Here is a 15,752-nt window from a genome sequence, read left to right on the forward strand (position 1 = left end):
TCTGGGATGTTTTTCTGAGCTATCCATACATCCATCCAAAACCTAAGAATTTCTGGCTTATTTTTGGGGGAAATTGTGTTGTAAAAATCAATGCTATTAAGGTAACATTCGATCCCTCATTACAACGTCGGCAGAATAGGTGAGGTACTTACCACACGTGGTGAATACAATTACCTTGGAGTGAAGCGGTTACCACATGTGGTAAATACCTCCTAATCGGTGTCTTGATTTGCACATGATCATAACATGCACAATTGGTATTTAACACATTACATTGATCAGGTGTTGCCTTTTTTAGGGCCTTCGGGGGGTTATAATAAGCACACAAAGTGTAATTCTGATCCTTGTGTAAACACCTGTTTGCACAGGGATTGGAATATAGCCATTAACTAGTAAAATCGGGGACTTGGTCAAATTTTTCTCCACACTGCATTGAAAGAGTCTTTCTTGATAACTCATTACAATATGAGGTCTGTAATGGTGCTCTCCCTGCCTGAACTTCAAATTGAATCAGTTCTAGGTGCTCCTGATTTTGTCAAACAAGGGAGTGAAAGGAGTGTCAGCTTCACACAATTTGGCCTTGTGGGAGGCAGAATTAGAAATCAGATCATCCAGCTTTTAACTATTGGGCCATATCTCTAAAAGATCATACCAGAGCCATGTTTTGCGCTGGTGGCACCTGGTGCGACAATCTTTTTTGTCACCCCCACGCCCCTTGATCTCCTACTCGAATTTCCTCACTACCATCTGGCAAAAGTGCCCCATATCTCTCCACAGACCCTCTCTCACATACATTAAATTTGTTTGAAAGCACTGGTAAAGGCTGGTTTTACTAATCCACTCAGCTATCCACATAAAATACAGATCTGTTCTTTGCAGCAGGCACATTAACCCTCTGTGCTATTTTATGGCGAATCAAAACTGCCAATTGAAAAAACTCTCTCTCTCTCTTAACAGGAATGTTAATCACAAGAGTTATCTAGTCATTCTTTTGCTGCCTGATAGCTGGGCACACAAGTAACTCTGCAGCAGGTGCTTTTGAATCATAAGTTATTGCTAAAAGCGGTGACACCTCCCCCCAACGCACCCCTCCAGGTCAGCGCCTAGTGCAGCCGCATTGGTCACACTGCAGTAACACCAGCCCTGGATCATACCACATATCTTAAGCAACTGTACTTGTGTCCAATATGAAGTGAAACAGAACTCAATTCACAAAGGAAGTTTTGGTGGTGAAATTATGTTGCCTTCCTTTATGGCTGCCAGGAATTCACAATAGGAATCCTGTAAGGTATAAATGGCCTTACTATTGGCGTAAATGGCCTTACTATTTCACATTACTCTGCTATGAGAAGGGAAAAATCCATATTAGTAAATCACACACATGAGCTGGTAGTTTCCTCTTGCACTTATTACAGTGTTTCACATGGTGGAGATGTTTGTCTAATTTAGAGAGCAGAACAGCAACAGTAGTTTATTAATTCAGTACACATGAACAATGACTAATACCTGCTGTCCAAGCCATTCTTATACCTTTGGGGGCCCGGAGTAGTCTAAAATGTCACACATGTAGGTGTATGATGGTAATAGTTGTGTTGGTACTGATACTGGCAGCACTGGTAGGAGCAATGGGTGCTGCAAGCTGCAGTGTACTCCTTACAAGGGCCCTGGCACTTATTTACAAGTTAAATACTGGTTTGGAAGTTTGTACTGCAGGTCTGAATTGAATTTTGCTTATAATTCTACACAGAGGGAAAGGGCGGCCTTTAAAACCTCACATAACAGGTGCAGTAGTATGCCTGGAAAGCTGTGTGAGGTGTGGCCTTCCAGGTGTCCTGTACCACCTGTTTTGGGGATGGCATATTCCAGTGGAGTTGTAGAACTCCACACATACTTGTTCTCTCCTATTTGTGTATTAGACCCGATAAGGTGAACTTCACACAAGACAGTAGGAAACCCATTATTAATGAATGGCAGCAGTTAGGAACAAATACCTTTTCGTCTTTATTTCTTGGTATGTGTATTTCGTTTGGATTTTCAAATTCCTAACAACGTGACCCCCACATACATTATCTTCATGAATGCTGCATTGATGTAGGTCTCTGTGTGGTTTGGGCTGTACAGGATTGGACCTAAAGCCTCCATTTTGTAAGTCAACAATACAAAGCTTGTTTTTACTTGCCTTGCTGTCATTATGACCACTGCACGTGTTGATCTAAAATGTCATGTATTTTCCAATTGTGGCTAATTGGAATGTCGAAGCTCTCGCTGATGTCGGGCAGGAGATGGGGTAAACCACTACCATAATGAAAGGTATAGGGTGTGGGTGTTAGGTGCATCATCACTGTACCTTGCTTGTGTGCCCCCTTAAGTTGCATTATAAGGCTGCTTCACTCAACATGAGAAATTGATTAATATAATGACTTAACCGGAAGCTCCATTTTGCATTCTCTTATTCTACTTGTTTATTCTCAGTAGCCATATGACTAAGAAATGAACACTTACTTTCCTACCATTCCTATTATTGTACAAAGAAAGAGGTAACCAATCACATTTAACTTTAATTCATATCGTATATTACGAATACATTCACATCCTTTCTTGATGCTGTGGTTGTGTCAGATAAGTCCAATTCACTTCATTCCTTTCATGTGAGCTCTAAAATAACTGCTTTTTAAGGAGAGGCTGATTAATTCCAAGCGACATTTAATAGCACCAGGCAACTTCAATTAAGTCCTGAATCTACCCTGTGCCACTCAAAACAATTTCTAGCTTCACTAATGAATTTGAATGGAGGAATTCTCTCAATTCTCAGCAATTCCAACGCCTTTGTAGCAGCCAAATATAACCTCAGACATAGATTATACTTTAATTACACCTCCACTGCTACAGGAAGATTGTATTACTGAATTAAAGGAGAGGATATAACACCCTCAAATTACCCTATTTAAATGGAAATAAAACAAAAATAACCCTACAAAGCCACAGGAGAACTAGAAAATGTAATAGGTGTGGGGAGTCTAATAAAACGAAAAAAGAAAAGGTAAAATGTTGGGACAGAGGAAAATGGTGGGATGACTTAATCATGTGTTCAAAAACTCATGACTCCAAGGGATTTGGGAATTTCATATTCAATTTTTATCATTCTGATGGTAAATATGCTTCAAATGTAATACAAGCAGCTGATTGGACGGCATACATATCGGAGCGGCATTATGTGCTAAATTTTCTATTAGCATTTTACAAAATACAATACAATATTCTCTAAAACAATTGCCAAAGCTAGATATTAGTAAATGTGCAGATAAATAAATTAACTAGTTTCAGTAAAGCATACATAGCATTATATCTGATATATGTTTGATAAATGAACAAACAAATTCATTTTAATATAAATTAAGTAATATATTAATAGGGAATATGAGTGAAATATATAAATCTAAATGTGATAAAAAATGCGGGATATTATAATTGATTAATCCTAAATATTCAATAATGAAGATTAAAGTATAAGATTAAACAATAAGGTCTAGAAAGGTTGATATATTGTTGAGTCGAGATGTTGAATCATTACATTATTAAATTATTACATTACATTCATTACATATTAAGAAAACAAGTAAAAAGGATTAAATATATAGATAATAATAATAATATATTATAATATATATTGTCCCCTATAAATAATTGTGCAACTACAATATATGAATTATATCCACCAAACCCTCCTAGCTATATTAATCTTGCCTACAACATATTTGAAATGGTAAATGAAGTATAGAAACAGTATCAAAAGAAAAGAAGGCAATGAATACAGAAGAATAGATATCATGAATAGACTAATTTGTTGGAATATCCAATACAGGGTGAGCAATGCTGTTTATAAAAGAATCATCGTCTGTTTGCAAAAAAGGAGCCCAAACTTGTTTAAATAGATCTGTCTGATCATCTAAATTATAAATGACTCTCTCATATGAGGCAGTCTGAATCATGGCTACCAACCAAGACTCTTGAGATGGTGGAGTCTGAGATTCCCACTGTCTTAGTGTACATATTTTAGCTGTGGCCAATGGAGTATGCAAAAGTCGGCATTGTGGCTTTGAAAGATTCTGGAAGTTTAGTAAATCATGCAGAAGAATGGTAGCAGGTGTTAACGGTAAGCGTAAAGGTATAGTATTATGTAAAACCTGACCTATATAAGACCAATAGGATTGAACCATAGGGCAGTTGCAAATAATGTGAACTAGGTGGCAACTGGGTGCATCACATCTCCAGCAATTGGTATGTGGAAGTAATCCTGCTTTATTTAATTTTACCGGTGACCAATGCCAGTAATGTAGAATTTTAAACAGGCAACATTTTATTCTAGCCTCTCGAGCCCCTCTATCTAAATTTTCCAACACATCCATCCATTCCTTGTCTTTATAAAAGACTGATAGACATGTTTGCCATTTGATACAAAGATTATGTGATAAGGGTTGTGAGAATAAATGTAATGTAAATGTTTTGTGCAAGCCAGGCGTAACTCTCTTATGATTCCCCCAAGTATGCAGGTAGGACACTACTGGTGAAGTTTGCAGCAACCATGGATGTGGTCCTAGAACTTTATTAAGGCAGGTATTAAGTGAGAATACCTGCTGCTTTCCATTGGGGCCAGGATAAAGTTTTCCCTTTAATATGTATACCTGTGTTGTTCCATATTGGGCTTTCTCATGTATACGCGGATTAAACCCCAAAAAATGATGCACCCTCTACCATGTTTTGCACATTTCAGAAAACAGTGGATTATGAGAATCAAGGCTACTTGTGCCTGTCGCATAGGCCCAAGATCCAGTTCTGCAGACAACAGGTGCCTTTCTACATGAACCCATTGTGGTGTTTTGAAATTTTCTGTTAACATGTGTGTTATTTGAGATAGTTGTGATGCCAAAGTATAGTGCTCTATTGATGGGAGACTCAGACCTCCATTAAGGTGGTGTGCTTTCAATTTATTCACAGCTAAATTAGGTTTTGTCGATCCCCACATAAAAGATTTGATCTTAGAATCTATAAGGCGCAACCTGGATAAAGGAATCTGAAGAAGGAGCATTCCAAGGGTGTAAGTGAAACGTGGAAGTGTGACCATTTTCACAGCTTGAACTCTACCCCACATAGAGAATCCCAATATCTTCCACTTCTCAAAATCATGCTGCATCTGGGTAATTAAAAGACATAAATTGTCTGCAACCATCCCTCTGTTCCTTTATTTACAAGAGTATCCAGGTATTTTAAATGCGAATGTTGCCAGTGAAAGGGATAACCTTGTATAGCTGTTTTTGTCTTTCCATCTGATAAGGGAAGTGCTTCACTCTTATCCCAGTTAATTTTGTATCCAGAAAAGGAGGAAAATTCTTCTATGATTTTAAGCAATGATGGTAGAGATCTAGATAAATTAGAAATAGTGAGTAGTATGTCATCAGCATAAAGGTAAAGTTTAGAGTCTCCCACTAGAAGAGGAATGCCTACAACATTGTCTGATTGACAAATTGCTGCTGCTAGAGGTTCGAAAGCTAAGAGGAATAAGAGAGAAGAAATGGGACAACCCTGACAAGTTCCTCTGCAAATTGAAAATGGATCTGAGATGAAACCGCCACAGTTAACTTGAGCAGTAGGATGTTCGTATAGTAGCTTTATTTTGTCTATAAATTGGTTTCCCAGAACAAATCGCTCTAAGACTTTGAAGAGATACTGCCACTCCACACGATCAAATGCCTTTTCGGCATCAAGTGATAATGCCAAAGTATTGTCCCAAAGGGACCTGGCAGAGTGGAGTGTGTGTGCCAAAGTACGCAGGTGATTCCTAGACGAGCGTCCATGCACAAATCCCACCTGTGTGTGATGAATCAGGGAGGGCAGAATTTTGCGAAGACAAGAGGCCAGGACACTGGCTACAATTTTAATATCACAGCTGTGAAGTGATATGGGACGATAGCTACTACAAAGTAATGGATATTTTCCTGGTTTGGGTAGTACTAATATTGCCTCTTTATTAGAAATACACCCTAAAGAAGCTTTGTGATCTGCTACCTGAAAAGCGGCATGTAGGCTATCTAGTATTTTTTCACCTGACCAGCGGTAAAACTCTGCTGGGAAACCATCTTCCCCAGGGGCTTTATGATATGGGAGTTTGGCTATAGCTTGTGAGATCTCTTCCTTACTAATCGCTCTTTCAAGAAGTGTCCTGCCTTCCTCAGAGAGGCAAGATAATTCCACTGCTGAAAGAAAAGAGATCATTTTGTTTTGATCTATCTGGACTCCTGGGGTATATAAAGATTTGCAGCAAGAGGCAAATTCATTAATCATATCTTGAGGAAGAGTCATCATGAGTTCTCCAGATGATCTTATGGCTGGTATAGCCATGGCGGCATCCCATTGTCACATCTGCACCACCAGAAGCCTCCCTGCCTTTTCCCCCTGTTCATAATGTCTCCCTTTAATTTTTTGTAAAGCATATTCAGCTTTGATTGTGAAAAGGCTGTTTAACGTGACCGGGTGTACGGGATGTTATCGACGATAGTGAAAGTTGGATGGCTACGAGGAGAGTAAAAAGAAGGCGAGATAATTTACCGAGAGTGTGAGTGCAGTACACGGTGGACCACTAAAGAGGTGACGAGCTGCCATTATCTACCAGTTTTGTTGAAAAAGTGTTACTCTGGAGTCCTAGTCCTGATGAGGCCCGCAAGTTGATGGGCTGAAACACGTCGACACATATAGAGGAAGACATTCAAAAGAAATAAAAAAATTTCGGATATATATTCATGAGCATTGATATAAATTCAGGATTAAAGTTGAAAATCTTTAATGCTCAATAGGGTGATCTTGCATATAAGGAATGCTCAGGGAAACCTTAGGTAGAGCATCCAATATTGAATGATAAGGGCTAAGAGAAACTACAAGTGAAGTGTACAATGTTGTGCTTCTATTTATGTTGATTGTTTAAATCTTGAGTGTATATATGTCTATTGTGATTAATGTGTATACATATGTATATAAATGTCATACTAATGTAGATTTTTCTAAGGAACATTCAGAAGAGAAAAAAGAAAAAACTGATAAATAAATATTTTCTTTATAAATCAAAAATATTTGATATTTGTTTTGGGTCAACTGGTGGTTAGTGATTCTTATTAAAATTGCAAGATTAGTTCTTTAGATTAAATATTTGGGAAAGGTAATTTGAGTATCTTTCCGACCCATGTTTGATGTATTTATCACAGGGCATTATTTCTTTGTTTGATATATGTTTAACGCCATACGGGCTTTCTCCAATGATTTGTGATGTTGCAAAGTAGGTTTTTTAGTATATAATTGGGTACATGTCTCAACATCCTATTCCAGCTCTTTCTGCCGAGCAGCATTTTGACTTTTGGCCTGTGCAGAATCAATCATAAACTGACCCCGGAGGGAAAATTTGGGGGCAGCCCATAAAATTCTATCTGAGTCCACAGAACCTTGATTAATGGAAAGGTAATTTTGGAGATGAGTTTGTAACTGGGACTTGCCCTTAGGGGTTTTATGAAGTTGAATATTCATCCACCAAAGTTTACACCCGGCTTGGTCAATCCTGTTTGTAAAGATAAGAAAACCGGGGAGTGATCATATATTGACCCTTCTAAGACATGAGACTCCTGAACTAGTTGAGCCACTTTTTGAGAGATTAAAATATAATCTAGTCGAGAAAGAGTTTCATGAGTAGGGGAAGTAAATATGTATTCAGTATCGACCAGATGGGAAAGATGCCAATGATCTATCAGGCCATTATCCTCAATTCTGTCAGCACTAAGAGCTCTATCCGCTGCATTATTCTTATCAAAAGGACCTGTTTTATCCAAAACTGATCTCTGATCAGATTCCAGTCTCCTTCTACGAGATACTCTGAAGCACCTATCTCTGATAATAAACGGTTCAAATGAAGAAGAAATGATTTTTTCGCACCTGACGGGGCATAAACTAATCCCACACAAATTTCGGGTTCTCCTATGCGCAGTTTTATAAACACATAAATTCCATCTGGGTCTTCCCATGTTTTTGAAATCGCAGCTGGTAGAGATTTACGGATAAGGATAGCCATACCACATTTACGAATAGGACCTGTGTCTGAGTGTCTTCCTTCATGTATACTGCTGTGAAACACCTTTCCTACCCATTCTCTGCGCAACTTTTCAGATTCCAGCTCATCAAGATGTATTTCTTGGAGTAAAGCCACATCTACCTTTTTTGATTGTAAATAAGAGAGTACTTTTTTTCTTTTGATATAATGCGTTAGACCATGAACATTCTATGTTACGGCTCGCAAAGGATGAATGTTAGCCATCCCTATATGTATACCAGTGATTTTGTGAGGTTTTGACGAGTAGTGGACAAATATAGAAGGATTAGTACATTCATTGAAAGTAATAGGGTTAATATCCAATGCAGAATTTATTGTCTGATTAGTCAAAGATGTGAGAGGGAAGAGGAGAGAAGAAACAAAAGAGCACTGTTAAGATCACCTGGAGGATTATAGGGCTTAATAGAAGAAAATTCATAGCGAAAAGGATATCAGTGAAAAGGGAAGCAAATAGAAAAAAGAAAAACACAAATTTCAATATATCTACAAAGTTATTCTACCTTTAACTTTTAGCCGCGGGTCTGGGCTCACTAGAGCACCGCCACTGGTAGGAACCTCGGCAGGATGATATAACCTTAACCAGGACAATTTAGGTGGAAACTTAAGATCTGAAGACCCAAGTGTGTACAGTATTAGGCATTGGAATGAAAAAGACTAAATCCAATAGAACGCATAAATATACACTAAAACATGAGTAAATTTAAAAGTGCATAAATATAACTTCAAAAAGTTAAAACATTTTGCTAAGGATTTACAACTGTAAATAATATACAATAAATATGTTTCTATTAAAAATCCTTAAATACAATTAGCACATTTCAGATCATAAGGTAACTCCTGATAATATAGGCTTAGACGCATTTATAAATATAAATATTATCTAATAACTAATATTAGTAATAAGTAAATAGATAAGCAATGTAGGCTATATTTATCTGTTTAGTTCTCTTTAAAGCATACAAACAATATATTGATCAGCCTCCAATGTGTGGAACTTGAAAATGGTTACGTAAAGGGTATTGGCTATAACTATACCTGTCATGAAAGTATACCTCATTAACCCCTTCGCCGCGGGTCAAGTTCTGCTGCGTTGCGAGGGGGGGGGGTTGGGCGTGGCACTCCCGTACTCATGACTGCTCCAGGCCGTCATAAATCACGGTGGGCGTGTGCTCATGACGGCCGGGAGCCGTCCGAACTCCGCCCACTGATTAATTGTCTCGCACAGGCGGGGAATTAACACCACGTGGGCAAAGCGGCAATGCTAGGGCGGCTCCTGGTCATCATGAGCTGTCAGGAGCATTATTGTCCTAGATCGTGACCTCAGATCTGTATGTAGTCTAAAGAATCCCTGTGGTTTCAAGCGGAGTAAGGGGCTTAAAGTAGCGCACCTTTGGTCCTACTTGTGGCATGTGCGCAGTACAAAAACGGCTGCCAGGGAGCTGGGGTCAGCGTTCTAGTGTTCATGCAGTTTCTAGAGCGGAGCTTAGGTGACGTGCGCACACCTGTGAAAGTGAGCACTTCACCGAGGCAAGATTCCGAGAAGTCCGACATTTCAGAGCGCCCTTAGTTAAAAGGTAATTTCCACAGGAAAAAGCAATATCTTGTTACAAAAGGAGAACGGAGGTCAGTGCTGCCAAGTTGACTAGCCTCCAACAGCTGTTACCGGCGTAACGTGAGCAGAGAACAGAAAAGAGAGTCTCGTCATCCCTGAAGTTCGTGTCCAGCGCGAACAATAACGGGAGCTGAAAAAACCAGAGCTAAGTGTTTTAAAACGGAACATTGTGTTTAGTTTAACTTCAGTAAAAGAAACGCTTGTGCAATTAAATCTATATTGAGAGTAAATGTCAGAGAATTAACCTTAGAGCATAGTCTGTTCTGGAGCCTGGTGCAGGAAAGAAAGGTTGCAGAACGTCATTGAAGGCAGTAAACAATATTGGAATACAAGACAAAAAATACTTCTTGAGGGAAACTTACCTGCATAACCAGAATAAAGGAAAAAACCTAAAAAGAGAGAAGAAGAAAACAGCATAAACAAAAGACTTTAAAGCTTCATTACAAGAAGGCAATTTACAAATAGCAGAAAGATACAAGGATTAACTCATGTAAAAGCCTGGTAGGTTACATTTAATAAGAGAAAATTATAATTAGAGTTATAGAAAAACAGATTAAGATTGATCTAGTAAAAATGTCTTGCAGATGCGACAGACTTCCTTTTTACAATTAGGAAGCAGCGTCAGGAGTCAAGAAGAGAGGCAGGCTTCTAAAGGACCTAGGGTAGGTAGAAATCCATAAGAAATACATAGGAAAAGAAAAGAAAGAAAGAGTAGAGTAGAGAAGGTAGACTTATAATGGTTGTATGTTTTTAGTTTTCCATAGGTATCTTCGGTAGGCTGATCAAAAAGCTGACAGGAGTACCAGACAGAAAACCAGAGGGTTAAGGACCAGTCTCTTCTTTGTTCTTTATTATTTTATCCATTTTCCCCCTTTCTGATCAGTTAGCGCCAAGATACAGTCTGGCTCTGAGTGATTGGAAGTGGGAGTCGGGAAGCAAGCATCGTCTGTTCCTGTGCAAGTATACAAGAATCACCTTATGGTAAGAAAGTGAGCTCTGACATGAGCACATGCCTACTGTGACTCATGACAGCCGGGAGCCGTCTTGAGCACGGAAGGCGTTAAAGACTATTCTCAATCTGAAGCAGGGTTTAAGGGAGAATGTAATTGTTAGAAACGGGACCCCCGGCCGGCCACGGCTCACGCCAAGTCAGTCAGGGATCACCATTTCTAAGTCAGGGCAAGGGAGTGACACACCAAGATAACCCCTGCTCACCGTCTAGGTAACGTGACGCGAGCAGCAAGGCTAATCTCAGAGGCGATGTCTAAAGCATTTGCGCGCGCACCCCAGCGACAACACCCTAGGCCCACCACAAAGGAAACTCCACACAAGGTTATATAAAAATAGCCTTTGTATTATAGTAAAAACACATTAGATAACACACACACTTTACAATATGCCAACAGGCACGGGCAAGATTTACAAGGGATTATGTACAAGACAGGGCCACCTGGATCACTGTCAGGGGTATGCCCTTTTTAGGAATAATACTTGTAGGTATAACACTTAGCACATAAACATATAATGACTGTAACACAGAAAATAGTTAATGTAGCACACAACCAGTAACTACTGGTAAAGGGTAAATACCTCCTACGCCACCCTAAACACTGTAGGGAAATCACGCAGGGAACTAGGACCTTATCATCAGGACCTATGGAAGGAAAACCTATCACCTAAGCAAGTCACATTTAGCAAAGGGAAGGAAACCTAAAATAATCACCAAAGCAAGTCACATTTAGCAAAGGCAATAAAACAGCAACATTCCTCTAAGCAGGTCACTTTTAGCAAAGGGAAATAAACCATAAAGAATCACCTAAGCAGGTCACTTTTAGCAAAGGTAACAACAAACATTCCTCTAAGCAGGTCACTTTTAGCAAAGGGGAATAAAACATAAAGAATCACCTAAGCAGGTCACTTTTAGCAAAGGTAATAACAAACATTCCTCTAAGCAGGTCACTTTTAGCAAAGGTAATAACAATCAATTGCACATGAAACATTAAAACACATTCAGAGGTGCAGGTAGAACATTTGCGCAGGAATCACATAAGCAGTAACTCATAAATTGCGCAGGGTGCATGTAGCACACACTAGAATTGTCCCCCAGGCCAACTGGCCTCGCAAGGGCTGAAATGCCCTGAGTCTCAATGTCAGGGGTATGCTGCGCAGGCAGCACAGGACACAAGCCTAAACGTAGCAACTGTCCACTAAGTGCTGGACAGTTGTAAATAGGGCTGGGCAACGTTGGAGCCTCGTGGGCTCAAGAACACAATGGGGCAAAACACAGTGTGGGAGTCACGGGGCTCTGACGAACTGCCTGTGTCCCCCCAAGAGCACTGCTGGGCTCTAAAACAAATAAAAGGGCACCTCGAGCCTCTCTGGGCTCGTAAAGCTAAATGGCACACGGAGCCTCTCGGGGCTCTAAAGAACAATGGGGCCCAAGAGCCTTTCAGGGCTCGAAATACACGACTTGCCCCCAGGAGCCTCGGGGCTCCGACTACAGAAATGCGGACATCGTTGGAGTCCTTCGTGGACTCGGAATACACTTGGGCACGTTGGAGCGGCCCGCTGCCTTTCGGGGCCGCTCTGTCACCTAGGACGCCGGGAGCCTCTTGGGGCACAAAGAAACCACTATTCCCCCGGAGCCCTTGGGGGCTTCAATCACCGCAGTGCCTCTCGCAGGCACCGAAGCACACAGGGAGCTTCCTCCCCCCCTTTCGGCACTCACCGGCTGCTTGGGGCTGAGGACGGCTCCTCTCGCGCTGCTCCTCTCTGGGCGGCTCTGCAGGGACCGCGGGCGGGGCTCCCCTTCACTCGGGAGCCTCGCAGAGACGCTGAAGGCCGCTTCCTGCGTCTCCCGCCTGACTTCGTCTCGCTGCCCTCCGCCTGACTTCCGCTGGGGCCGCCAATGGCAGCGCGGCCCTGGGGGTCAGGAGGCGGGACTTCCGGGTCGCTGTAGACAGCGGCCCGGCAACAGTTTTCACGGCTCCGGGGCTTGCGGCGGTGATCACGGGGCAATGCCGGGTGGGCACCGGCTCGTAAATATCAAAACACCACGGGGCAATGCCGGGTAGGCACCGGCCTTTAAATTAAATATAAAGCGAGGTAGGCACTCGCTCGGCCGCAAAATCGGGCAAACGCCGGGTGGGCACCGGCTGGACAACTAGAGCGCTCCAAAGCGCTCTAAAGGCAAAATCAAGCGCTAGAACAATTACAGCGCTCCCAAGCGCTGGAGGGCAGAAGCAAAGCGCTATTGAGCGCTATAGGGCAAATACAAAGCGCTTCCAGGCGCTCTGGCAAAGTACAGCTCCAGCAAGGGTCTGGAGGCAGGCAGGGGGGCAAGGCAGGGCCAGAGCCAGCACACTGGGTCTCCAGGCAGGGAGACAAGCCAAGTGGCGGTCCTCCTGGCCCCAGCAGCAGCAACAGCCCCCTCTGGCAAGGATCCAAAAGTAGAACAAATTGTAAGGGGACACAGCCCCTTCTTATACTGTGAAATCCTTTGTTTCAGGGTGCAGGGTGGGGGAAAACAGTTGCAGCTGGCTTGGGAGTACCCTTGATGGCCCAACCACCCCTTTCATTCACTGGGGAGACTTGGGTCGTTAGACAAACCACAGGGGGGCGGAGCCAGCATTGTGTGGGGAAAACCCCAGCCCATCCAGGACCCAGGTGCACTCCTCCCACACATCACTCATGCTGATCTCACACTCACCACCGGGCAGACCCATCCAGACTTCCTGGAGCCTGGCATGCCAGCCAGCTCCAGCCAATCACGCTCCAGTATCCTCACTGCACACATACATCAATGTCCAGAAGTGGCACTTCCCTTCTAGACACATACAAGCCGCACATACCATTGCGCAGCATTCATTCTCACGAGTTCATACATACCAAACTCGAGCCTGCACTCCCCACACATCAGGAACTACCAGGGACACACACATTCCCCATGCATTCCTATGGGAGGGCAGGCCAGCCATACTACACGCACGCACTTTCACTCTGGGACACAGGGAAAAAGTGCGCAGAGACCCAAAAATCACTACACAGGGTCAAAAATAAAAGCAAAAAGATTAGGGGTGAACCTGCCCTAAGGCCCAAGTCCAACACGACCCCCTTCCAGCCAAAACGCAGGGCAGACCAATCACCACTGTGATGGACTTCCCTGCTTGTGGCGATAAAACACGGACGCGGACCCACAACTGCAGGGACACCCTCCTGTTTTACGCCACGGTGAACCCCTAGGGTTCCTTCTAAAACTACTGTAGGGACTAACTGGGGTACCCCACTGGTACTCTCCAGCTGCCCTGGGCCAGGACCAGGCCCTAGGCCACCCAGGTACCACTGGATCCTGCCTACTCACAAAGTGGGGGGTAGTAACCCCTGGCACATAATAGCCATGCTCCACTCTTCCTGTCTGTAAGACAGGGCTAGACTGCCACTGGTTCTCCAGCCTAGGGTCTACAACCTCAGGCGGACCAGGAGTCGCAGGGAAGGCTCTCCTCCCCTTACCTCTTCTCCTAGGGTTCCTCCTCCTCCTGCAAGGGGTCCCCTCAGAACACCATTCTCCCAACCTAGGGTTTAACCCCTAAGGTTGCACCGGGGTCAGAGGTGGGCTCACCCACCCTCTGCACCCCCTTCCAGAGTCCTGCTCCCTCCCAACCGGGGCGGTACCTCTGGAAAAAGAACTGGTCAGGACACTGATTACAGTATTCCCACCCTTCAGGTCAGGCGGATCCTGAACCTGGCCTTCCAACCTCCGGTCTAGAACCTTTGGTGGAACCAATGCCTGGCACTCCAGGACTTCTGGGGACTCGCATACTATTCCCCAATCACTCCTTTCGCTGGACTCTTGTACCCTCCCCACTGGAGCGGTACTGTCAGACTCTAGAACCATAGAAGCTCCGCTTACAGATGCTCCAGGTCCTCTACACACTAGGAGATCTCCCTCAAGTGAACTAACAGGCAAGTCTAGGTTCCCATCCTGGTGTTCCCTAAAGAAACCATCCAGGCTCTGTGACAGGGCTTCGGGCGTCTGGGGACTCTCGGTCACACACTCACTCCTGCTCCACTGAGACAGGCAGTCAGCCCCTACACCCTCCTCACTAACCTGGGACCTAGCTGGGCTACTCTCACCCTCCTCCACCACACTGGGCTGGAGGACACCTGACCCACTACTGTTGGAATCACTCACTAGTGACTCTAAAGAACCTCTCGCACTTTCCCATCGGTCGGCTTCCTCTGCCAGCTCATATGGTTCAGACAATCCACACCCTAACAGGTGTTGGCGCAATTCTGGATAAACAACACTGAGCAACTGCTCTTTGGCAATCACATCAAACAAGATGTCCCAATCACATTTTGTGGGACCCCGTAACCAATCACACTGTGCTACACAACAGTCATCCTGAAAATCTTCCCAAGACTGGTGAGGTGGTTTCCTAAGGTTCCGGAACTTCAACCTACACTCCTCTTCTCGGGAAACAGGCACCATACTCGGGGAACTGGGAGTGGGACTGTCTACACTAACACTTAAATAGCTGCCACCACTGGACTCAACCCTCCCTGGGGAATCCAGAAAATCAAAATTGCACTCAGGGGATAACCTATCCTCTAGGGTTACCTTCTCCCTGAACAAGGCCCTTTCAGCCTCTAGCTTGGCGTGCTCCAACCTGAGCTGTTCCATCGCTAGCTGATGCTCCCGCTCTTCCCTCCTATCTAACCACTCCTCTGGGGACAGGACAAGGGATGGGGCGCTGGTACTGACACTGGGCTCAGCAAGGGACTCCCTACCTATGGGGTCCTCACTATCTGCTGATATCCATCCACTGTCATCATCATACAACTACAATTAAGGATTGGACGGATGCACAGCTAGTTGAATGTGATAAAAGTTCCTTTTAAATTGCACGGTTATTGGTTAGTTTTTGTAGGTGCTCCACAAGGTGGCGCCAGGAGTCCAATGGCGTCGAGTAAGTAAACGCTATAATGTGAACC

General features: G+C 43.3%; 1 protein-coding gene and 1 long non-coding RNA gene across 6 annotated transcripts in view; one reads left to right on the plus strand and one right to left on the minus strand.

Moving 5' to 3' along the window:
* LOC144781698 (uncharacterized) overlaps positions 1-15,752 on the minus strand; it is a 572,082-nt gene that overhangs the window by 535,306 nt on the left and 21,024 nt on the right. For all 5 annotated transcript variants that reach the window (XR_013601052.1, XR_013601051.1, XR_013601049.1 and 2 more), the window contains exon 3: positions 10,121-10,147. This is a non-coding gene — a long non-coding RNA (uncharacterized LOC144781698). The remainder of the gene's footprint in view (positions 1-10,120; positions 10,148-15,752) is intronic.
* LOC144781695 (cytochrome P450 2F2-like) overlaps positions 1-15,752 on the plus strand; it is a 599,280-nt gene that overhangs the window by 4,000 nt on the left and 579,528 nt on the right. The window lies entirely within an intron of this gene.

This window comes from Lissotriton helveticus, chromosome 9 (genome assembly GCF_964261635.1).
Source record: "Lissotriton helveticus chromosome 9, aLisHel1.1, whole genome shotgun sequence".
NCBI classification, from domain to species: domain Eukaryota; kingdom Metazoa; phylum Chordata; class Amphibia; order Caudata; family Salamandridae; genus Lissotriton; species Lissotriton helveticus.